Raw genomic sequence first — 26171 nt, 5'->3', positions numbered from 1 at the left:
TCTTCCTTCAGTACCATCGGTTCCTGCTCATATGCCACCTCTTGAAATGGTGGAATATTGACTAATTCTTTTTGGTATAATGACTCTGTGTATTCCTTCCATCTTCTTTTGATGCTTCCTGCATCATTTAATATTTTCCCCATAGAATCTTTCACTATTGCAACTCGAGGCTTGAATTTTTTTCTTCAGTTCTTTCAGCTTGAGGAACGCCGAGTGTGTTCTTCCCTTTCGGTTTTCTATCTCCAGCTCTTTGCACGTGTCATTATAATACTTTATTTTATTTATTTCTCTGACCTAGCTTATTGAAATTAGAACTCCCCTCCCCTGGCACTCTAATCTCATTTCCCTCTTTTATTTCCTTTGGTACATTTGTCACACTACTGTATATGAATTATCTTTCTCATACACATTTGTATGTTCTTACGTCTGTGTGTAGTTGTATGTTTGTGTATTACCTGCATTCCAAGATGTTAGGTTTCTGCGAGCAAGGATCTGTCTTATTGGACTGGTTTACTCCTGTATCATTAAGGACTAAAATGGAACCTGATATTAGTAGGCCTCTGATAAATACTTGTTAAGTGAATAAATAAATCATTAGTTGATATTCAAAAGTATATTTTATATGAATGAAACAATAATTAATAAATGAATTTTATAACATATTCAGATTTTTTTTGATAGCATGGTTATTTTGGTATTGCATAAAAATAAGATTCTTCTAGAAACTGGTTTTTCTCTGGGTATTAACTTGTGAAATTAAGACTTCTCAAGTAGATGGGAACCATATTCAAAAGTACAGTTAAGGTACTAATGCCACTGGGCCTGGGTATTCCTGCTCCAATTTTGGTTTCTGACCAGGGATGAGATAGATGTATCTCCTAATTTCCTAGTTGGAAATTTGTCCTCATCGTTCTGTCCTTGAGAAGAGTCTACTAGTTGCTATTGAGTTAGTTCTGATTCATGACAACCCCATGTGTGTCAGAACAGAGCTGTGCTCCAAAGGGTTTTCAATGACTGCTTTTTCAGAAGTAGATGGCCAGGCCTTTCTTTCGAGGTGCCTCTGGTTGGACTCGAACCTCCAACCTTTCGGTTAGGAGCTGAGCAAGTTAACTGGTTACGTTGCCTCTGAACTCTACTCTAAGCTTAAATTGTGAGGAGAAACAAAGAGCACAAGCAATGCCTTTCTCATCGTTGAACTATTTCATGTGAATTCGTTATGAATGCATGTTTCTTGTTGGCCCTGGGCCATGTCCTTCGTATTCTTCTTCTCTTCTGGTATCAGGGGCTATTGTTCCTCTTCTGAATACCCCATTCTACCTTTCTGTAAGGGATGGAGATTCAAAGAGTTTTAACTCATCACCCAGGACCCCAGCACTAAGCCAGGTTTTCCACTTGGATTTTCTTGACTTGCTATTCAATCTGGTCAGCGCATCCTCAAGGGTTCCGTTACTTTGCTGTATTTACTTGCGGACAATTTACCCCTTTAGCCCATGGAAACTTCCTGAAGGTGATGTTTTCCTAGTAGCATCTCTTGATGCCTCTCCTAAGGCTGTAGTGCCTACATTTATTCAGTGTTCAATACTTGACAGTATTTATTTCCATTATAGAACTTCCTCAGCGGATACTTTGTATTTTTAATCCCAGTGATTTAAAATGTCCCATATTTGGTCATTATTTCAATAACAGTAATGATATATATGTGTGTTGTCTTTCTGGACATCCTGCAAAAAATTCTCTTATAGGACCTAAATTTCTATATTTATTTCACATACATGTAGGTTGTGTCATGAATTGAATCCAATATTCTTTGTTTTTTTAATAACAACTTTATTAAAATATAATTCATATATCATAAAGTTCACCCTTGTTTAAAGTGTACTCTTTGGGGTCGCTATAAGTTGGAATTGACTCAATGGCAATGGGTTTTTTTTTTATTTATTCAGTACTTTCTAGAATAGTCACAAAATTGTGTGTACATCACCACTGTCTAATTCCAGAATATTTTCATCACGCCAAAAAGAAATTCTATACTCATTATCAGGTACTCCTTCTTCTCTTCTTCCCCTAGCCCCTGACAAACACCAATCCACGTTTTGTCTCTATGGATTTGCCATTCAGGACGTTTCATATAAATAGAATCATACCATGTGCGACATTTTGTGTCTGGCTTCTTTCACTTGGCATAAGGCTTTTGAGGCTCATCCATGTTATACTATGTATGACAACTTCATTTCTTTTTGTGACTGAATAATATTCTATTGTGTGGCTATGCCACATTCTATTCATCTACAAGTTAGTTGATGAGTGTTTAGATTGTTTCCAGCTTTTGGCTATTGTGAGTAATGCTGCTATGGGAGTATGTTTTCAGGAGAAGTTGAATTGCTGGGTCGTGTGTAATTCTATGCTTAGCTTTTTGAGAAACAGCCAGAATGTTTTCCAAAGTGGCTGACCATTTTATGTTCTCCACATCCTCACCAACACTTATTTTTTGTCTTTTTTGTTATAGCCATCCCTGTGGGTGTGAAGTGATAATGCGCTGTGGTTTTGATTTACATTTCCCTACTGACAAACCATGTTCAGATTGTTTTTATGTGCTAATCGGCCATGGGTATGTCTTCTTTTGAAAAAAGTCTATTCAAATCTTTTGCCCCTACTTTAATTGTGTTATGTGTCTTTCTGTTGTTGATTTGTAAGAGTTCTTTTTATATTTTTGGATGCAACTTCCTTTTCAGATCTATGATTTGTAAATATTTTCTCCAATTCTGTGGATTGTATTTCATTTTCTTGATGATATCCTTTGAAACACAAAAGTTTTCATTTTGATGAAGTTCATTTTGTCTTTTTTTTTTTTCTTTTGTCATTTGTGCTTTTGATGTAATATCTAAGAAACCATTGCCTAAGCCAAGGTCGTGAAGACTTACTCCAATATTTTGTTCTCATAGTTTTAGCACTTACATCTAGGTCTGTGATCTATTTTGAGTTAATTTTTACATATGATATGAGATTGGGGTTCAACTTAATTGTTTCGCATGGGAATACGCAGTTGTCCTTGCACCATTTATTGAAAAGGCTATTATTTCTTCCATCTCATTGTTTTGGAACGTTTGTCAAAAATCATTTGATCATGCTAGATATATGGGTTTATTTCTGGACTCTCGATTCTATGTCATTGATTGATATGTCTATCCTGATGCCAGTCCCTCACTGGCTTGATTACTGTAGCTTTATAATAAGTTTTGAAATAAAGAGGTATGAGTTTTAATTTTGTTCTTCTTGTTCAAGATTGTTCTGTCTTTTGTGGGTCCCTGAATTTCCATATGAATTAAAAGATTAGTTTATTCATTTCTGCAAGAAACCAGCTGAGATTTTGATAGGGTTTACTTTGAATCTGTAGATCAATTTGGGGAGAAATGGCCATTTTAATGACATTAAGTCTTCTGATCCATGAAAATGGGATGTCTTTTCATTTCTCTAGGTCTTCTTTAATTTCTTTCAACAATGTTTTGTAGTTTTCAGAACACGAGTTATTCACTTATTCTTAGTTAAATTTATTTCTAAGTATTTTATCCTTTCTGATGCTACTATAAATGGATTTTCTCCTTAGGTTTTTTTTTTTTTTTTGCATTGTTTATTGCTAGTGTCTAGAACTACAATTGATCGTATTTTGATCTTATAACCACAGTGGCTTTTAGTTGCATGTTTTATTGTTCGTTTTCTCCATAGAGACCATACACCCCTTAAAAGCAAAGAATTTATCTTGTTTGTTATGCACACTCAGAACCTAATATAGTGCCTGGGATATAGTTGGCACTCTAAAATGTTGTTAAGTATTGAATGAATAATTCTTTTTTGAATCCCTCCCATCTATAGTACACTATGAGAGGTTGTGGAAAATACAAGGACATATAAATGTATTTACACACATAAGGGGCTTAAAATTTGTTTGAAGTCCTATTTTGCTTAGGACAGAGCTGAGTTAAATTATATGCCCACTCCACTCCTTTTTAGGACTCATCCCTCAATATGCCATGCTTTCATTTCTGGATCACATTTTCTATGCCTTTCCTGAGCTATAATGATTTTATGCAACTTAGGTTTTCTGTTCTTAGGGGTGCACTAATTGACAGTAAAATACCGTTGTCTTGATTTGCTTACAGTCTTGGTATCATTTGCATTTTTAAGTAGAGAAACCCATGAAGGGAAATGCTTAACCCAGAAGACTGAGAGTGAGACTAAACAATCCCTATTAGATTCAACTCTAGTCTTCCATGAATATTAATATGGTAGAATGTCAGGCATGGTTTCTGTAAAGTAAAGCAAAGAAGTATTTCTATTTTTAGGGAGCCTATCTAGCATTTTTGGAACTGTTCACGGTAACATGCTATCTGCTTAACATATAAACAATGACTCCCCTGTTGCCGTTGAGTAGATTCTGACTCATGGTGACCACATGTGTTAGAGTAGAACTGCTCCCTAGTGTTTTCTTGGCTGTAATCTTTACAGAAGCAATTTACCAGGACTTTCATACATGGAGCTGCTGGGTGGGTCTGAACTGCCAACCTTTAGGTTAGCAGCTGAGCACAAATGGTTGGTACCACTATTCAAAGTATTTGTCCTAGGTGTACTTGTCACTTCCCAACCTTCCCATAACTAATGTTGTGGGGGCTATGCAGCCCTCACTCTCAGCATCATGTTGGAAGCTTCTCACTAGTAGCAGAAGACTTATTCCTATAAGTATGAGGTCTATTAATTTATTTTGTTTCATGCTTTTAGATATATGTATGACAGATGTTTCTGGCCAAGCATTTGATTAATTTGTTCTCTGTAGATAAAAATCTCAATATCTTTCAGTGAAAAAGAATTAATAGTTGAAGAAATAATTTGAAAGGTAAAGCCATCTTCATTACATTTTTTGAATAATAGGCTGGTCATTGGCTTGATTAGATCTTTCATACAGTCTCAAATTAGGGGGACTAATTTTCAATTTTCCTTTTTAGTCTGAGAATTAAATCATTACCCATAAGCCAAATGTGACATAATTTGCCATAGAAAAGAAATGAAGTCACTGCATCGACCCAAGTCAGACAGCACTTTATTTTTTGTGGGTTACAGAGAGGTGTTCCTGAGAGCTTCTAAATATGACAGCCCTCTGAGAGTTCCTCTAGCAAAAAATATACATAAGTGAGATATGCAATGGTATGAATGAACACGTGCTGAAGGATTTGGGAACGCCCAAAACTGCAACTAAGTTTTTCTGGTAATCATCTCAGAAAAGGCAGTGTGGAATGCATGTGACTGTAATTGCTCCATCTGAAATCTCATTATCTGTGTTTACTCTGTTTTGGAAAAGCCCATAGAAATAGATGGCTTGGATATAAAAGCATATAACAAGAAGAGTCCCAGGTTATGGGCAGGATTATATACCTACACCCAGTGGTTACCTGGTCTTAGCCAAGTAGACTTAAACATTATGGTCTCCTTAGCCAAACTATTTCTACAAAAGATGGAAGCTTCTCAAGACTCCTTACCTGAGAAGTCATTCTTGAGAACAGCTGGTATTCGTATTTGAATTTTGTATTTACCAGGTAACTGTGACTTCCATTTAGTATTTTCCCCTATTATATGGGCAGGTTTTCCCTCCTAAATGAATATCTCAGAACTCTGGGATTCTCTTTAATATGACTTTGTCGAGATACCGAGCCACTCTCAGTATTTCAACAAAATCTACCTGGTGATTAGATTTTTGACAATTGTAAGGTCCCCTTATGTGTTCTGTCAGAGCAGTCATCTGGCTTTCATTAGGTGCCATTTGATTTCATATTTTATTTACCTCAGATCTGTATTAAAGCACAGGACATTGCTAGAAAAACATTGTGCAGGTAGACAAATTTCTCTTCTGTACTTCCAACTTAGTCCTCAGGTCCTCTTTCTCACCTAACAATACATCTCTCTCTGTTTTCACAATCTTCTCTTAGGTAAGGTTGCCTAAGTGGTTCCTGCTGAGGTGTACATGACTGACAATATCATACAGTGACAGCTTGCCACGTTCATATTGTTATACTGTGGCCTGGAGGAAATGGTTTTAGAATTTAGACATCACCAAGCTATGCACAATGTGGTAGACACTTTGGGTGTGCACCCATATATACTTTGTGTTTTCTCTGGTACATGGGAGGATGACACTTCTCTGTCCCCTTTGCAGCTGGGACCATGTGATAAGTTCTGACAATGCGCTACCAGTAGAAGTGATGGGTATTCCTTCTGTGCCAAAACATTTGGTGTTGGAGCAAGACCCCTAGTACTCTCTGTCCCTTCTGCAGCAACAGAGGAAGCTTCATGTTCTATATGATCAAAATGATAGTTCCTTCAATAGCCAGGGTCCCTGAGAGACTGTGTGGAACCAAGAACTTAATTTTTTCACTTTGGATAAGAACCATGAAAAAGAAATAGACCCTTCCTGTATTAAACAACTGAGAGTTCAGAGTTACCACAGCATAATTTAGGCCAGTGCTGTTTAATAGAAATAAAGCTACATATGTAATATATATGTAATAGCTACATATGTAATTATAAATTTTCTAGTAGCCACATTGCCATAAAGCCAATTCGAGGCTTACATAGTTTGCTGCCCCGGCATCCTTTAATTCCTCCTAGTTGTCCTTTCACCCAGTTTCTGACATGGCTGGTCCTATTTTATCACACAAGATCTCAGCAGTTGATTCTGGGCTCAACTTGCTCTCCAGGACATTCCCCATAGAGTTTCTTGTGATAGGAACCCATTACTATCTCATAACCCAGTCTCTCAACGGCTGTAGTTACTCTTTGCCCATCATAAGTTGGAACTGATTCCACACCAATAGGATTTTCATTTTTGCCTCTCCCAGCCACACCCCATATGGGTGTCCATAATTAATCCCTGCCCTCCTGTGTGCACTAATGCACTAGAAAAATTTAAACTGACCTTTAAAACATCAGACCTCAAAACCCAGCTTACCCCAGCCTACTTACCACCCATAGGCCCTATTCTATGACTTAACCTTGTTGTTTCCTTATTCCTGGGGGAAACCCCTTGTATGGCCCTGCACTGAGGCATGGTGTAGTTTCCTCTCGGGGACCTGTGAATACTAAGCCTTACTTATTTTCTGGCCTTCCTGCATAAGCCTCACTTCCTCCTGCCACACCTGACTGACCAGACCATACAAGACACCCACAGACCCTTTTGTATCAAACTTAAGACATGTTAAAAAGGTAAAAATAAGCAGGTAAAATTCTTTTAATAATATACTTTATTTTACCAAATATATACAAAATATTGTTTTACTATGTAATCAATGTACAAATTACCAAAGAAATAGTTCATTTTTTTTATCATAATAACTATTTGAAACATGTCTGTCATCTTGTTGTAATCTGGTGGCATGTGTGTTGCTGTGATGCTGGAAACTAGGCCCCTGCTTTTCAAATACCAGCAGGGTCACTCATGGCAGACAGGTTTCAACTAAGCTTGCAACTAAGACAGTCTAGGCAGAAGGACCTGGCAGTCTACTTCTGAAAAGAATAATCCAGTGAAAACCTTATGAACAGCAGCAGAACATAGATATAGTGCCAGAAGATGAGTCCCTCAAAATATGACTTGGGAGGAGCTGCCTCCTCAAAGTAGAGTTGACCCTAATGATGTGGATGAAGTAAAGCTTTTGGGACCTTCATTTGCTGATGTGGCTTGACTCAAAATGAGAAGACACGGCTGCAAACATCCATTAAAAATTGGAACATGGAATGCAAAAAATAAGAATCTGGGAAAATTGGAAATCTTCAAAAATGAAATGAAACATATAAACATCTATATCTTATGCATTAGTGAGCTGAAATGGACTGGTATTGGCCACTTTGAATCAGACATATGGTCTACTATGCCTGGAATGATAAATTGAAGAGGAATGGTGCTGCATTCATCATCAAAGAGGACATTTCAAGACCTAACCTGAAGTACAATGCTGTCAGTGGTAGGATAATATCCATAAGCCTACAAGGAAGACCAGTCCATAGGACGATTCAAATTTACACACCAACCATTAAGGCCAAAGATGAAGAAATCGAAGATTTTTACCAACTTCTGCAGTCTGAAATTGATCGAACATGCAATCAGCATGCATTGATAATTACTGGTGATTGGAATGTGAAAGTTGGAAACAAAGAAGGACTGGTAGTTGAAAAAATGGCCTTGATGTTAGAAACGATGCCAGAGATCACATGATAGAATTTTGCAAGACTATTGACTTCTTCATTGCAAATACCTTTTTTCAACAACTTAAACAGCGACTACACACATGGACATAGCCAGATGGAGTACACAGAAATCAAATCGACTACAACTGTGGAAAGAGACAATGGAAAAGCTCAATATCATCAGACAGAACAAGGCTAGGGAGCTGACTGTGGAACAGACCTTCTATTGCTCATATGCAAGTTCAAGTTGAAGCTGAAGAAAATTAGAATGAGTCCACAAGAGCCAAAGTATGACCTTGAGTACATCCCACCTGAATTTAGAGACCACCTCAAGAATAGATTTGATTAGTCTCAACCCACCTGGATCAAAGGAGAACGAAGAACACCAAGGACACAAGGTGATTACGAGCCCAAGAGACAGAAAGGGCCACATGAGTCAGAGACTACATCATCGTGAGACCAGAAGAACTAGATGGTGCCCGGCTACAACCGATGACTGCCCTGGCAGGGAACACAACAGAGAACCCCTGAGTGAGCAGGAGAGCAGTGGAATGCAGACCCCAAATTCTTGTAAAAAGACCAGACTTAATGGTCTGACTGAGACTAGAAGGTCCCTGGTGGTCATGGCCCCCAAATCTTTTGTTGGCCCATGACAGGAACCATTCCCGAAGTCAACTCTTCAGACAGGGATTGGACTGGGCAATGGGTTGGAGAGGAATGCTGGTGAGGAGTGAGCTTCTTGGATCAGGTGGACACTTGAGACTAAGTTGGCATCTCCTGCCTGGAGGGGAGATGAAAGGCTGGAGGGGGTTAGAAGCTGGCGAAATGGACACAAAAAGAGAGAGTAGAGGGAGAGAGTGGGCTGTCTCATTAGGGGGAGAGTAATTGGGAGTGTGTAGCAAGGCGTATATAGGTTTTTGTGTGAGAGACTGACTTGGTTTGTAAACTTTCACTTAAAGCACAATAAAAATTATTAAAAAAAGAAAGAATGGAAAAAAAAGAAAAAAGAATAGATTTGACACATTGAACACTAATGAAAGAAGACTGGATGAGTTCTGGAATGACATCAAGGAGATCACACATGAAGAACACAAAGAGTCATTAAAAAGACAAGAAAGAAAGAAAAGACCAAAATGGATGTCAGAAGAGACTCTGAAACTTGCCCTTGGATATAGAGTAGTTGAAGTGAAAGGAAGGAATGATGAAGTAAAACTGTTGAACGGAAGATTTCAAAGGGTGGCTCAAGAAGACGAAGTAAAGTATTATAATGACATTTGCAAAGACTTGTGGTTAGAAAACCAAAAGGAAAGAGTACCAACTGAGATGTTTCAACAACAAGGATGCAGTGCTGGGAGCGCTCACTTGTCTATGCCAAGAAATCTGGAAGATAGCTATCTGATCAACTGACTGGAAGAAATCCATATTTATGCCTATTCCCAAGAAAGTGATCCCACTGAATGTGGAAATTACTGAAAAATATCATCAATATCACACACAAGTAAAATTTTAAAATTTTGCTGAAGATCATTCAAAACCAGCTGCAGCAGTACATTGACAGGGAACTGCCAGAAATTCAAGCCAAATTCAGAAGAGAGTGTGGAACCAGGGATATCATTGCTGATGTCAGATGGCTCTTGGTTAAAAGCAGAGAATACCAGAAAGATGTTTACCTGTGTTTTATTGACCATGCAAAGGCATTCGACTGTACGAATCATAACAAATTATGGATAACACTGCGAAGAATGGGAATTCCAGAACACTTAATTGTGCTCATGAAGAACCTGTACACAGATCAAGAGGCAGTTGTCTGAATGGAACAAGGGGTTACTGCATGGTTTAAAATCAGGAAAGGTGTGCTTCAGGGTTGTATCCTTTCACCATAGTTATTCAATCTGTATGCTGAGCAAATAATCTAAGAAGCTGGACTATATGAAGAAGAACAGAGTGTCAGGATTGGAGGAAGACTTATTAACAACCTGAGTTGTGCAGATGACACGACCTTGCTTGCTGGAAGGGAAGAGGACTTGATGCACTTATCGATGAAGACCAAAGACTATAGCCTTCAGTATGGTTTACACCTGAACATAAAGAAAACACAGATCCTCACAACTGGACCCATAAGCAACATCATGATACACAGAGAAAGGATTGAAGTTGTCAAGGATTTCCTTTTACTTGGATCCACAATAAACACCCATGGAAGCAGCAGTCAAGAAATCAAAAGGTGCATTGCTTTGGGAAAATCTTCTGCAAAAGACCTCTTGAAAATGTTGAAAAACAAAGATGTCACCTTGAAGACTAAAGTGCACCTGACACGAGCCATGGCATTTTTAGTTGCCTCATATGCATGTGAAAGCTGGACAATGAATAAGGAAGACTAAAGAATAGATGCCTTGAATTACAGTGTTGGTGAAGAATATTGAATATATTGAATAAGGAGCATTCTGGCTGTATTTCTTGCAAGACAGTTTGGAAGCAATACAGCCAGGATGCTCCTTAGAAAGAAGGATGGTGAGACTATGTCTCACATACTTTGGACATGTTATCAGGAGGGATCATTCCCTGGAGAAGGACATCACGCTTAGTAAAAAGGAGGAAGACCCTCAAAGAAAATGGATTGACACAATGGCTCCAACAACGGGCTCAAGAATTACAACAAATGTGAGGGTTGCGCAGGACTGGGCATTGTTTCATTCTGTTGCACATAGGGTCTCTATGAGTCGGAACAAATTTGACGCTACCTAACAACAACGACAACAAGTTTTTGAAATCAACTGTGCATTTTATCTTCACAGCACCTTTCACTTCTGACTAACCACACCTGAAGTGCCTAAAATCCTCATGTGGCTAGTTTGGGGGTAGAGGATGTTGAATTGGACTGTGAAAATCTAGATGGTCCTAAGTATATAAATTTATATAAACATGCATTTCTACTTATTATTATAAGTAAATTACAACTCAGGGACCAGGAATTGTTATTTTCACCAAATAAAAGGAACTTTTCTGTCATTATCTTTCACTTCTGGATGTTTCTCTTTGCTTTTTTATTTAGGAGCTCTAAGTCTGCCTATAGGGTTGCTATGAGTTGGAATCAACTCCATGGCAACAGATTTGTTTATTTTTTGGTTTAAGGTTGCCTTGTTTTGTTAACAACAGACTATGTTGTTTCTGAGGGCTTCTTAGAATTGTATGGCAAGCTGTGATGTGAATACATAAGGAACACTTCGCTGGGTGCACAAAGTAGACACAGGGTTATGTAGTTTTACTCCCTGGCATGTTGAGCTGTTTATTGTGCAGGGAAGACAGCCAAGTAATAACATTTAATTCAGGCAGGCACATCCAAAGATATCGACTCTTCATCTACCTAGTCTCTGGACGCTGAAAGAAGAAAGTAAAAAGAGTCTTCAAATACTGGAAAAAAATAATTTCAATTAATTTTAACATAAATATGTGAGCGTCTTAGTTTGAATTCCCCCAGAAGCCGACCTTGAGACCAAGATGTAAGTACACACCTTCACTGGGGATGTGCACAGAGTAAGTATCACATGGAAGGGAAGGCAGTGGGAGTGAGGGTGCGCTATGAAGCCAGCTACCACAATGGGTGACTGGTATTTTGTCCTGAAAGGAGAGTCTGGGTCACAGTGTAAAATATAAGGCTCAGAATTATTCCAGCTGAGGGACAAGAGAGCTGAGCTATTTCTACACCAACTCTTGAGAGTTATTGGTCATGGGATGCTCCCACGTCCTTTCCCTGACATGCTGTCCAACAGCAGCTACAGTCACAGAGATGGCAGCACTGGCATTTGGAACTCATCCAGAGCCACCGATAGGTATGGGTGCGACACTGGCAGAAGCTGCTCTGATAGGACTTTCATCTCAAAATTGGATCAAATCATTGAATTATAGAGTCATGTTTGATAAATCTAGTCAACGAAGAAGTTTCAGAGCAGAAATTTAATGCAATGTTACCGATTTAGGTTAAATCTAGGTTACAGAGTTTTGAGTGTAATTGCTATTCTAGTGAGAAAGTTGAGGTTTTACACATAAACATGGCCTGAGGTCATAATCCTTGTGAAAAAGGGGAAGTACACAGCATCACTACATACAGGCAATGGCTTTGCAGCCAAAAAGGTATGTGAAGGGACTGACCACTGCTTCTGGGTGTCATGGTGGAGAGGCACCTGAATGGATGGTCCTGTAGGTTCTATCCACCACCTGTCTGTCAGTTTGTTGTACTGTGGTGGCTTGCATGTTTCTGTGATGCTGGAAGCTCTGCCACCAATATTTCAAATACCAGCAGGGTCACCCATGGTGGGCAGGTTTCAGCAGAGCTTCCAAACTAAGACAGACTAAGAAGAAAGACCTAGTGATCTACTTCTGAAAATTAGCAAATTGAAACTTTATGGATTACAAGTGAACATTGTCCATTTCGCTTGCTTTGGACACATTATCAGGGGGGATCAATTACTGGTGGGAGACATCGTATTTGATGAAGTAGAGGGCAAAGAAGACCCTTGGTGAGATGGATTGGCACGTAGCTGCAGTGATGGACTCGAACATGTCGGCAGTTGCGAGGATGACGCAGGGCCAGGCAGCATTTTGTTCTGTTGTTCATAAAGTTGCCATAAATTGGAGTCAACCCAATGGCAGCTGTCTGTCTGTCTGTCTGTTGGTCTATCTACTCTATAAAGGGTACTCAGAAGCAATAGGGCTTCAGAGACTGACTCACACTAATCCCTGGAGAAGGACATCATGTTTCATAAAGTAGAGGGTCAGTGAAAAAAAGCAAAACCTTCAATGAAATAGATTGACACAGCTGCGGCAACAATGGGCTCCAACATAGCAATGATTGTGAGGATGGCTCAGGACCCAGCAACCTTTCATTCTATTATGCATGAGGATAGCCAACCTGCTAATTTGCAAAGGACATTTCATCCTTGTTGAAGTTAGTACTTTCATTCTAGCCAGAGTCATTTTTTTTCCCCTGAAACACACCACAATTAGATTAGTGCAATGCCTTGACCACTTAACTAGTTAGGGTCTTGGGAAACATCATAGTCTTGGCATATTCACACTCAAAAACTCTCTTTCTGGTGGCAGCTTCTTCTGATTAAGGCAAAAATCATCTATTTTATGTTTAGTAATTCATATTACATGTTGAAAACATGGTAATTAATCTCCTGTTCCCAAATTCTGAAGGCTTATCTTTCTCATGAATTGTAGCTCCTTAAACAAGGTATGTGGGTATCTTTATATTACCAAATCAATGGAAAAATAAGTCAATTTTGTTGTTGTTGCTGTTGTTTTAACTTGTGTCAAACCTGGGGACATTAGCTAAATTCTATTATCAATTATTTATTTAGCACCCACTATTTTTTTTTATTTTATTTGAAAGATGGAGTTCCTGCATGGTGTAAATGGGTAAGTGCTGGACTACTAGCTGAAACGTTGGTAGTTCGAACCCACCCATAGGCACCTTGGAAGACAGGTCAGAGACTTAAAAACCCTATGGAGCATTTCTACTCTGCACATATGGGATCGCCATGAGTCGGAATCAACTTGACAGCAACTAGTAAAAGCAACAACTTTTGAAAGTTGCAGGCAGGAGGAAAAGGATAGAGGTAAAACAAAAATGGATAAGATCCTTATAACTCAAACTTCAGAAGTTGTAAAACCAGTCACTCAAAAAAAAAAAAATATTTTAAGCATCCTATGTGTCAGATGGAGTCCTTGGGTGGTGTGAATGGTTAAAGCGCTCAGCTGCTAACCAAAAGGTTGGAGGTTCGGGTCCACCAGAGGGGACTTTGAAGAAGGGCCTGGTTATCCACTTCTAAAAAATCATCCATTGAGAAAACTATGGAGCAAGTTCTACTCTGGCATACATGGAATCCCCATGAGTTGGATTCGATTCAATGACACTTTGTTTGTAAATGCCAGATCCTGAGTGGGGTGCTGGAGATACCATGGTGAACAAGGCAGACATGCCCCCGAGCTGGGGGGGCGCAGAGATGAGTACAGACGACAGTACAATCCAGTGGGACGCGTGCAGTGAAAGGGAACTATAATATGGCTTAGGAGCTCAGAGCTTTCGTCAGCCTTCCCAAGTCCTGCCGGGATTTTAGTTTTATCACCCTATGGTAAAAAGAGAAATATCCTTCGTTAGTAGGATAACACTTAATATGTGAGTATAAGGTACACTTCACAAGCCCAAGATTGCTAATCAGTTCTTGCCTTGGCATTTGATTCTATTTGTTCAGGTGGCCAGAAACATTCTGAGAGACTGATCTCTAGAAGCATCAGAGCAAAGTTTTCCAGTGATGCACTCCGCCATGTGGCACTTGGGGACAAGATTGAGAAAATAACGTGAAAATATTTTTTTAAGCTAAGTATGCTGGGTGGAAGTAAGGATTATAGCTGGTGTTCACAGTAGGGTCCCTGACTGGACCTATATTGTTTTCGCACCTGAGGGTCAGCCTGGGGCATGTCCACCAGGTATTTGTCTGCATGAGGAGTCTCCAGGTGAGAAATCATTTCAAGTAAAGAGAGAGTAAGACACAATCAAATCTAGCCGGAAGGTAGGATCAGATTGATGTGAATGCTACCTGATGGATAACACTTGAGTTAGACTCTAGCTCAGGCACATGGACTCTTGTCTTAGTTTAAAATTAAAAATGGGATTGTTGTTCCATTAAAAACATGTAGGTCAGGGAAGACCAACACTGCCTGTAAGAGTATAAAGAGGAAAGAGACACATTTTCCCCTAGACTACCACCCAGCTTGGGCTACACAGAGCTCTAACACACTGGGAAGGTATTGATGAGAGCAATGGAGGCTGCAGCTCCCTCCAATGGAATTCTGCAGTATGTGGAGGGACATGGCAGTGCTAGCTGCTTTAGTGATAACTCTGGGCACATATGACAGTTCTTAGCACTGGTGCCTGAAGCTCAGAGCCGTGGGAGTGGTGGCTAATGCAAGTGCAGCTGGTAGTAGTTATAGGTTGAATTGTGTCTCCCAAAAAGAAATCTTGAAGTCCTCACCCCCAATATCTGTGAATGTGACCTTGTTTGGAAATAGCATCTTTGCAGATGTAATAGTTAACTTCTTGTTGTTAGGTGCCCTCGAGTCAGTTCTGACTCATAGAGACTCTGTGCTCAACAGAGCAAAACACTGCCTGGTCCTGCTCCATCCTTACAATTGTTGCTATGCTTGAGCCCATTGTTGCAGCTACTGTGTCAATCCATCTTGTTGCGGGCCTTCCTCTATTAGCTGACCATCTACTCTACCAAACATGATGTCCTTCTCCAGGGACTGATTCCTCCTGATAACATGTCCAAAGTATGTGAGATGCAGTCTCATCATCCTTGCTTCTAGGGAGCATTCTGGTTGTACTTCTTCCAAGACAGATTTGCTCATCTTTTTGGCAGTCCGTGGAATAGTCAATATTCTTCACCAACATCACAATTCAAAGGCATCAATTCTTCGGTCTTCCTTATTCGTTGTCCAGCTTTTGCATGCATATGAGGTGATGGAAAACACCAAGGCTTTGGTCAGGCACACCTTAGTCATCAAGGTGACATCTTTGCTTTTCAACACTTTAAGGAGGTCTTTTGCAGCCAACTTGCCCAGTGCAATTCTTTGTTTAATTTCTTGACTGCTTCATCCATGGGTGCTGATTGTGGATCCAAGTAAAACGAAATTCTTGACAACTTCAATCTTTTCCCCATTTATCTTGATGTTACTTATTCGTCCAGTTGTGAGGATTTTTGTTTCCTTCATGTTGAGATGTAATCCATACTGAAGGCTGTGGTCTTTGATCTTCATCAGTAAGGGCTTCTTCTTCACTTTCAGCAAGGAAGGTTGTGTCATCTGCATAATGCAGGTTGTTAATGAGTCTTCCTCCAATTCCGATGCCCCATTCTTCTTCATATAGTCCAGACTCTTGAATTATTTGCTGAGCATACAAATTGAATAGGTATGGTGAAAGGGTACAACCCTGACGCACACTTTTCCTGACTTTAAACCACGAAGTATCCCCTTGTTCCTTTCAAATGAATGCCTCTTGATCTATAGACAGGTTTCTCATGAGCACAATTAAGTGTTCTGGAATTCCCATCCTTGCAATGTTACCCATAATTTGTTATGATTCACATAGTTGAAAGCCTTTGCAGAGTCAACAAAACACAGGTAGACATCTTTCTGGTATTCTCTGCTTTCAGCCAGGATCCATCTGACATCAGCAATGATATTCCTGGTTCCACATCCTCTTCTGAATCTGGCTTGAATTTGTGGCAGTTCCCCTTGGATATACTGCTGCAGCCTCTTTTGCTGAATGATCTTCAGCAAAATTTTGCTTGTGTGTGATATTAATGATATTGTTTGAAAGTTTCCACATTTGGTTGGATCACCTTTCTTGGGAATAGGCATAAATACAGATCTCATCCAGTCAGTTGGCCAGGTAGCTCTCTTCCAGATATCTTGGCATAGACTAGTGAGTATTTCCAGCACTGCATCTGTTTGTTGAAACCTCTCAATTGATACTTCGCCAATTTCTGGAGCTTTGTTTTTCGCCAGTGCCTTCAGTGCAGCTTGATCTTCCGTCAGTACCATTGATTCCTGCTCACATAGTACCTCCTGAAATAGCTGAAAGTCAACCAATTCTTTTTGGTATTGTGACTCTGTGTATTCCTTCCATCTTCTTTTGATGCTTCCTGCATTATTTAGTATTTTTCCCATAGAATCCTTCAATATTGCAACTGGAGGCTTGAATTTTTTCTTCAGTTCTTTCAGCTTGAGAAATGCAGAGTGTGTTCTTCCCTTTTGGCTTTCCATCTCCAGCTCTTTGCACATGTCATTATAATACCTCGTCTTCTCAAGCCACCCTTTGAAATCTTCTGTTCAACTCTTTTACTTCATCATTTCTTCCTTTCATTTTAGCTACGCAGCATTCAAGAGCAAGTTTCAGAGTCTCTTCTGACATCAATATCGGTCTTTTCTTTCTTTCCTGTCTTTTTAATGACCTCCTGCTTTCTTCATAGATGATGTCCTTGATGTCATTCCACCACTTGTCTTGGATCATTAGTGTTCAATACATCGAATCTATTCTTGAGATGGTGCCTAAATTCAGGTGGGATATACTCAAGGTCATACCTTGGCTCTCATGAACTTGTTCTAATTTGCTTCAGTTTCAACTTGAACTTGCTGATGAGCAATTGATGGCCTGTTCTGCAGTTGGCCCCTGGCCTTGCTCTGACTAATGACATTGAGCTTTTCCATCATCTCTTCCCACAGATGTAGTCGATTTGGTTCCTGTGTATTCCATCATTTCTATCACCAAGGCCACATTTTCCAACTAATGATCCTTTTTCCTTGTTTCCAACTTTCACATTCCAATCTCCCCAGTAATTATCGATGCATCCTGACTGCAAGTTTGATCAATTTCAGACTGCAGAAGTTGGTAAAAATCTTCAATTTCTTCATCTGTGGCCTTAGTGGTTAGTGTGTAAACTTGAATAATAGTCGCATTCACTGGTCTTCCTTGTAGGTGTATGGATATTATCCTATCACTGACAGCACTGTACTTCAGGATAGATCTTGAAATGTTCTTTTTTATGATGAATGCAACGTCATTCCTTTTAAATTTGTCATTCCTGGCATAGCGGGCAGTATGATTGTCAGATTCAAAATGGCCAGTAGTAGTCCATTTCAGCTCACTAATGCCTAGGATATCAATGTTCATATTTCATTTTTGACGGTTTCCAATTTTCCTAGACTCATACTTTGTGCATTCCATATTCCGATTATCAATGGATGTTTGCAGCTGTTTCTTCTCATTTTGGGTCTTGCCACATCAGCAAATGAAGGTCCTGAAAGCTTTACTCCCTCCACATCATTAAGGTCAGCTCTACTTTGAGGAGGCAGCTCTTTCCCCTTTGTCTTTTCAGTGCCTTCCAACCTAGGGACTCATCTTCCATCACTATATCAGATAATATTGCTGCTATTCATTAGGATTTCACTGGCTAAATCTTTTCAAAAGTAGACTGCCAAGCCTTTCTTCCTACTGTGTCTTAGTCTGGAAGCTCAGCTGGAACCTGCCCACTGTGAGTGACCCTGCTGGTATTTGAATACCAGTGGCAAAGCTTCCAGCATCACAGCAACATGCAAGCCACCACAGTACGACAAACTAACAGACACATGGGGGGTAGTTAACATGAGATCATACTAACGATCTCTAATCTAACATGACAGGCGTCCTTATAAAAAGAGAGGAGACTTGGAGACATAAACAGCTAAGGAGGATGCCGTGTGACGACACAGAGAGAAAGTCAGAGGGGACATAGCCATGTGAAGATACAGGCAGAAATGGAGTTACACTGTAGCTGCAAGCCAAAGAATGCCTGAAGCTCTAGAAGCCAGGAAAAACAAGAAAGGATCTCTCCGTAAAGCCCTCAATCTGCTGGTGCCTTGAATTTGGACTTCTGGCCTCCAGAACTGTGAGACAATACATTTCTGCAGTTTTAAGCCAGCTACTTTATGGTACTTGTTAAAGCAATCCTAGAAACTAAGACAGTAGTGTTCAGTGGGTGACAGTAGCAGAGAGAGGAGTGTTCCTGGGGAGCTGGCAGTGATGTCCCATGGATACTGATGGGCATGTCCATGAGCACAGGGCAGACAGCCTCTTGGTACTCCTAGAAACCCTTGGTGGCAGACGGAAGGTTTTACAGGGAATACCGTTCCTTGTCTGAGCAAGAGGAAGCAAGAGTCAGTCAAATATGAATTAGAACCCAATCCCCATTTTGTATTCTGTGACTGATAGACTTTCAGGAAACTCAAGATAATTCTCTTCTCTCTTTCCTCCTCTTCTAAAATTATTAAAGTAATTTTAATAAATTAAAAAAATAAATAGTTGCCATGGAGTCGATTCCTACTCAAGGCTACCCTGTGCGTGTTAGAGTGGAATTGTGCTCCATAGCATTTTCAATGGCTATGATTTCTTGGAAGTAGATCACAAAGACTTTCTTCCAAGGCACCTCTGGGTGAGTTCAAACCACTAACCTTTGGGTTAGTAGCCAAGCACTTAACTGTTCCTGCTACTCACTTGTTGCTATAGTCCTATAAGTGTAGGACCAATTCTTATTTTTATTTATTTTTAATACAAAATGGGTTTAACAGCCTTAAAAATGAGTGAATTCACTTTTGAAAGAAATGTTTTTCTCCTCAGTTTTGCTTTTCTTTTTTTGCTGTATGTAGTCACATTCTGGTGAGTGTCACAGCTTTGACTTAGTAGAAAATGATGATAGCTGTCAAGTCCCTTTGGAGAGTCTTGGGTAAAATTGCTGATAAACCAGCTTATGTTTCCCTGTGATTACGGTGCTGTCATACTTTGGGGAGACAGTCTCCTGACATTGCAGGAGAGATGCCACCGGATTTTTGTGTAGCTATAGTTTCCTCTCTGTGGTTCTTCAATCCTCAATCTTTCTTTCTTGCTCTGCACCAGAATTCCTTATCAATTGTGTTATGGCTTGCCTGTATCTTTCCCTACAATTTATTGTTTTACTCCCCACCCCAACCACAGAGGATTCTAGTCAGTTATTGTTCTTTCATCTTTGAATGGGGAAATTTCCCTTTCATCTTTTAATTACAGTGTATAACTCCTTTTGATTAACTTTGCATAAAACAACTGGTACAAGAGTAAAAGGAAAGGCTCTGCAATTTATCTATTGCTGCTGGAAAGTGAAAATGATCGCATCTGGCTATTGAATTCAAGTGGGACAGAAGTGGACCTCAGGAGGAGTGTGTGGAGGGCAGGGTTGAAATGGAAGATCTGAATCTGCTGCTGGAGGCTGCTCTGAAGCCTTGTGGTTGAAAGAGCTACAAAATGTGGATTCTCACGACAGCATGGGAAATTTAGAAATTTTTTAGAGGAAAGAAAACGAGTTCATTTAGCTTGGCAATTATTAGCAACTGATCTCAATAGGTCTGATTATCATAAGAAATGAGTGAAAATGTACGAAATAAACAGCTCTTTCAAAGCCCCTGGGAATGAGCCGTGAATTTTTTTCTTTCTTTCTGTTGAGTGACTGATATTAGACATTCAAATCACTCTTCTACACATTCATTATGTGGGGTTTGAATAGGTTCATATAATCCTAACCTGCTGTGTTCTTCACTTGCTAATCTATTCCAACACCAGTGGAATATTAATGATGGCAGAACCATAACACTTTCCATAACCTCTGTTATTTGCACTGTGGCAAAATTAAGCACAGTCTGCACTTAATTACTCGACATTGGACTTCAGCAGGAAAGAATTCAATTTTTTAAAAATAACAAACTTTGGGTAATTGCATGCATAATCAATCCATATTTTGTGCTTTCAATGGAGATCTTGAGAACCAATCATTATTCCTTCCCCTGGTCTACAGGAATTTTACCCCATTGAAGTCACTGATCTCATAGCCTTAGTAAACAAGAAAAAACGAACTGAACTTTAGAAACGTATTCTTGATTTTAAGATCCCCTTTTGTATTTAGCATGAAGGTCACAGATTTTTTGAGGTCAACACAGAGTTTACCCTGGATATTTTTCTTAGTCCATTTTCCTAGATGAACTTGACATTCTGGTATAAGGTACCATATTTTCTTTCTGTCAGAAGAAAATTAGAAAATGGCCTTATTGTCTAAAGCTGAGAACCAAATACGGCCCCAGATACTGAAGCATAGCTTTTCCTTGATACTAGAATGCACCACTTCAATGAGCCACCTTTAGCCATTGGGACACCAGCTGGTTCAGTACAGGCAGGTATTTGCTAAAGAAAATAAGGCTAGAGAAACTTTGCAGCAGGCTTGCAGATGTTGGTGTGAGCAAAGGGGGCCAATTTTTTTTCTCCAAATTACGATGTTAGTTTTAGCTGTAACCCTTCAGGCTCAGACCTACAGCATTACTCCAAGAATCTTTTCTTCTACTTACTTTTCACCATTCTTTATTTCCTCTTTCTCTTACTGCCCTCAAAAGTAGTGTACACACACGGAATTCCTCAAAAGAAAAGATGTTGCTGTTGTGTACAGTTTAGTTGATTTCGACTCACAGTGACCCTGTAGGAATGAGTAGAACTGCCTCATGGGGGCTCCTAGGCCGTAGTCATTATGGGAGGAGATCACCAGGCCTTGTCACTCATGGAGCTGCTGGTGGGTTTGAACTGCTGATCTTTTGGTTAGCAGCCAAACACTTAACCATTGTGCCACCAGGGCTCCTTTTTTTTTTTTTTCACGTGCTCACCCCGATTTGGTCTTACCTGTACTAGGGCTTACAAAGAAATTGTCTGAAGTTTTGGGCGTGTAGATTAGTTGACTGATTCGTTCATTTGTTCATTCACAGGTGTTTATTGAGTACCTCCTGTGCGCCCAGGTGCAGTTCCAAATGTTGGAGATGCAGTAGTCAGAGCTTCCAAGCTAATGGAAAGAGCAGATAGCAAACCAACAAACAAATATATAATGATAAACGTTCTTGTTGTTAGGTGCTGTCGAGTGAACTTCAACTCATTGAACCCTAAGCGACAAAGTATAACCACCTGTGATGGTTAAGATTGTGTGTCAGATTGGCCGGACCATGAGTCTCAGTGTTTTGGCAGTTGTATAATGTTGTGATCACTTCCTTGTTGAGATTTGATATGTGATCACCCCCATGATGGGATCCACTGTGAGTAGCCAATCAGTTGAAAGGGAGTTTTCTTGGGTGTGCGGCCTGCATCGAATATAAGTGGACGTTCTGGCAAGGCTTGGGAGTTTTTTTCGTGCTGGATCCTTCATCTGGCTCCTGTTCATCTGACTTCCAGTTCTTGGGATTTGAGCTAGCAAGTTACCTGCAATCTTGCTTGCCAGTCTTGGGATTCATTGATCTTCACAGCCTGTGAGCAAGAGCTCTGCTCTCTGATCTGCTGATTTTGGGTTTGCCCGCTCCAGAGGCTATGTGAATCAGGAGAAGCCTCTATTCTGACGCACGGACTTGGGATGTTCCAGCCTCTACCAGTGCATGAGCCATTTCCTTGATATAAATCTCTCTCTATATATATTTATATACTTCTCTAGTTTTGCTTCTCTAGAGAACCCAGCCTAAGGTGCTGCCCCATCGGGTTTCCTAGGCTGTAATCTTTACAAGAGCAGATCTTCAGGTCTTTTCTCCTGTGGAGCCGCTGGTGGGTTCGAGCTGCCAGTCTTTCGGTTAGCAGCCAAGTGCTTAACCACTGCTCCACCAGGGTTTTGTAAGGGAAAAGATACACCCTCTGAAGTCAGGAGGAACAAAGCCAGTCGCCACGGAGTTGACACTGACTCATGGCGACCCCGCGTGTGTCAGTGTAGAACTGTGTGCTCCTTAGGGCTTTCAATGTCTCATTTTTTCGGGTATAGATCACCAGGGCTTTCTTCCACGGTGCCTCTGGGTGGACATGAATGTCCAATATTTCGTTAGCAGCAAAGTGCGTTGACCATTTGCACTGCCCAGAGGCTCCAAAGTCAGGAGGTAGGTACCAAAAATCATGCCTTTTCAAGGTGGTTCATTTTAGGTCTCTTTTGAAGACAAGACTTCATCTTGTGTTCCAAGTGAGGAGTTTTGTCAGATCTACAGATCATAAACCAATGGAAGAAGGACAAGGGGCAGTGAGATGGAGCACGAATGTGGGAATTAGAGGAGGAGCCAGCTCTTCATTCTTCTTAACATCCCAGGCATGGTATTTTGGGGCTGGGGTCAAGGCCAACATTAAGTTCCTGAGCTGGGATCAATTCTACCAGGGTACAGAAAAGAGGTTCGGCCTCTCCTTCCCTGCCTGCACCCTCTACACACTTACTTCCGTCCAAGCAGCTTTGCTTTTATCTGTCCTATGTATATGGCTTTCAGGAAAAGGTTGGTTTGAAGAAAGTGTCCTGAAGCTGAAAACAAAATTCGAAAGGCATTGAAGAGGTTCCAAGTGCTTCATTTTATAGAAGAGGAAACTGTAACTCAGAAAGGGTAGGTGTTATACTTAAAATCACAGAGCTAATAGGAAGGTGAGGCTGGAATGCAAACCAGCTCTCTTGAATTATTTAGTCATATGCCAGATGCATATTTACCCATGCATATCTACAGGGAGTCAGCCTGTCTCAAAGCCATTATAGAAGGTGGCCAAAATCAGCCATATTCACTATCAAGGAATAGGTGGGTGGTTTTATGGTTTCTTACCTTTCCTGGTCATCACTGTTTGTCTGTTGTCATACTGTGTTGCTTGCTTGTTGCTGTGATGCTGGAAGCTACACTACTGGTATTTCAAATACCAGCAGTCAACCATGGTGAACAGGTTTCAGTGAGCTTCTAGACTAAGACAGACTAGGAAGAAAGACCTGCAATCTAATTCCAAAAATTAGCCAGTGAAAATCCTATGGATCACAATAAAATATTGTATGATATAGTGCTAGAAGATGAGCCTCCTAGATAGTCAAAATATACAGTGGCCATAACAATGGATTGGGCATAGCAATGATTTTGAAGATGGTACAGGATCAGGCAATGTTTTGTACGTGGGGTGGATGTGAGTGAGAGCTGACTTGACGGCAAATAACAACAGCAACCTTTCCTTATAGAGTACGCAGCTTGTGAAAAATGGACCGTAGATAACGTAAAATTTAGGTATCCTCAGCTGTTGGCCAGTTGTTTAGTATCAAGGTTTATTGACTGAAATTCCAGTAAAATTAGATCCAGCCTCCATCCTTGTTCACCCCTGCCTTCCTCTAATGGCTAACCCTGTTCAAGAAGGCAGTCTATGTTTGAAGCTGGCTCTATTCTCTTCCTGTCCCCACCTTCTAAGAGTGTTAAGCCAGAAACACAAAACACATGGACGCTCATGCATAATTCAAGCCCCTAAGAGATTTTTTTTTTTTTTAAGAGAAGGCCATTCAATACTGACCCAACACAAACCTTTCCCATCAATCTGCATTTTTAAAGCTAACCCTGGGAAAGTCAGCCTCTTTCAGAACATCCAGCTACCAGGCAGTTTTGATTTGCAAGCCTAAGAGGTCCTCAAGTAAGAAAATCAATTCAAACCCAAAGTGACATTTCGGTTTTATTAAGTCAGCGTTGTCTGGCCTGCATTATTTAATAGGGTGTATCTATTATGACCTCTGAAGAGTTAAATCTCATGAACAGTGGGGTAGAATGCTATCTATTATAATTTCAACTTTAATGATTAGAAACACAGAATTCATTATTCTGCTGAAAGTAGGCTCTGAAATGGTTTTCATTTTAGCTCTTCCATCAAAAGGGAACGTGCCTTCGAAGATTTTATTGACCTCATTTCAGTCTCATGACCCATTTGTTTAAGCATTTAGAATTGATAACCAAAAGGAACAATGCCTGGGAGCATTCCAACCTGCCCTGCTTCCAGGTAGAAGGTACCATCCTCAGATATGCAAGGCAGAGCAACATCCAGGGCCAATAAGTGAAAGCTTCAGTGAAAACACCAAGTGCCTTAAACAAAGAGCCGTTTCCTGGCTGGTGGGGTGAGGGTCCACCCAGAAATACACAGGTGAGGGGCTTCTTGCTGGAGAGCTCTTTGTGGTTTGATCTTCACCAGCTCACTAACCCTCTTTGGGGTAAAATTTAGTCACTTTAATCACCAGAAAAATTCAAATTCAGTTTTGAGTTTCAACTTAAATGTCTGCCTACTTTTTCTTAGTCCGATTATCAATATCGTTGTCAATATGATGATTACATTTCTTCCCAAAGTTATAGCAGTTAATTGATATAATCATCCAAATAAATAATTTTGAGGTAAGGGAAACACAATGTCATTTCCGACTCTTGAAAAGTGGGTAAAATAGAAAACAAATTTTCTGCACAAATATTTACAAAACATTTATTCATAGAACAGCTAAGAAACAGTTAGACCAGGGATTGGCAGACTATAGCCCAGGGACCAAGTCCAGCCCACCTCCTACTTTTGCAAATAAAGTTTTTTTTGGAACATATCCTCACCCATTCAATTCCAAATTTTCTATTACTGCTTGCTTTCTACAGTGGCAGAGTTGAGCAGTTTTGACAGAGACCATCAAGCCTGCAAAGTTTGAAATATTTACTGTCTAGCCCTTTACAGCAAATAATTGTCCATCTCTGAGTTAAACTACAGTGCAGGGGAACATGCCGATTACAGCCAAGAAAACCCTATGGTCCAGTTCTGCTCTATCACATGGGGTCACCGTGAATTGGAGCAGTAGACTCAGAGGCACCTAACAACTACAACAATGCATAATCCGTGAGAGGTGGTGTCTACACAAGCTTTCTGAAAGAACAGGACATTTCTCGGGTCAAAAAGTCCGAGAGGACTGGCCTAGAAGTCCAATCAAGGGTAGACTGCCAAAGCAAACTATTGACAGTGGCATTATTACAGCTGACGAATAATGAGGCGACAAAAAAGAAGCAAAGCTTTGCTCCCGGTGCTCTGGGGAAGGAAAGCATAAAACCTAGCATACTTTGGCACCATTTGTACAATCTCGTCCAAGTTCAGGAAACTGAAACCATGGAATATGGAAAGGATGTATCATCAAGTCTTGCTATGGCTTAGATCAGGTGCCTATACAATATCTCTAAATAGACTAAATAGTAAATATTTTAGGTTTTGCAGGTGAAGAGGTAAAAATCAGGCAACTGTTCTCAGAAGGCTAATAATAGTCTTTTTTACCTTTAGCTAGCTGTTTTTTTTTTTGCTGACCATGCAAAAACAGGTGGCAGGCTGGATTTGACTCGTGGGCCATAGTTTACCAATGTCTGGATTAGACGAAAGACTCCTTAACTTGTATCGTAGGTTTCATATACTCCCAGGTGGAGAGGAATTTTCCCCTAAAATGGACCATACCCAGAGCTTCACCCATACCTGATTTAAATGGTTCGGAAGATGAGATTTTGGACTTAAGCGTGGATGCTGG

At 40.2% G+C, this 26171-nt stretch overlaps 1 long non-coding RNA gene across 2 annotated transcripts in view; it reads left to right on the top strand.

The window, feature by feature from the left end:
• The window catches only part of LOC111751634 (uncharacterized), a 136193-nt gene that overhangs the window by 7677 nt on the left and 102345 nt on the right, over positions 1–26171 (top strand). The window lies entirely within an intron of this gene.

Source organism: Loxodonta africana, chromosome 13, assembly GCF_030014295.1.
Source record: "Loxodonta africana isolate mLoxAfr1 chromosome 13, mLoxAfr1.hap2, whole genome shotgun sequence".
Classification (NCBI taxonomy): Eukaryota; Metazoa; Chordata; class Mammalia; order Proboscidea; family Elephantidae; genus Loxodonta; species Loxodonta africana.
Note: the sequence above shows the minus strand (reverse complement) of the source record. Positions and strands in the feature narration are given on the sequence as shown.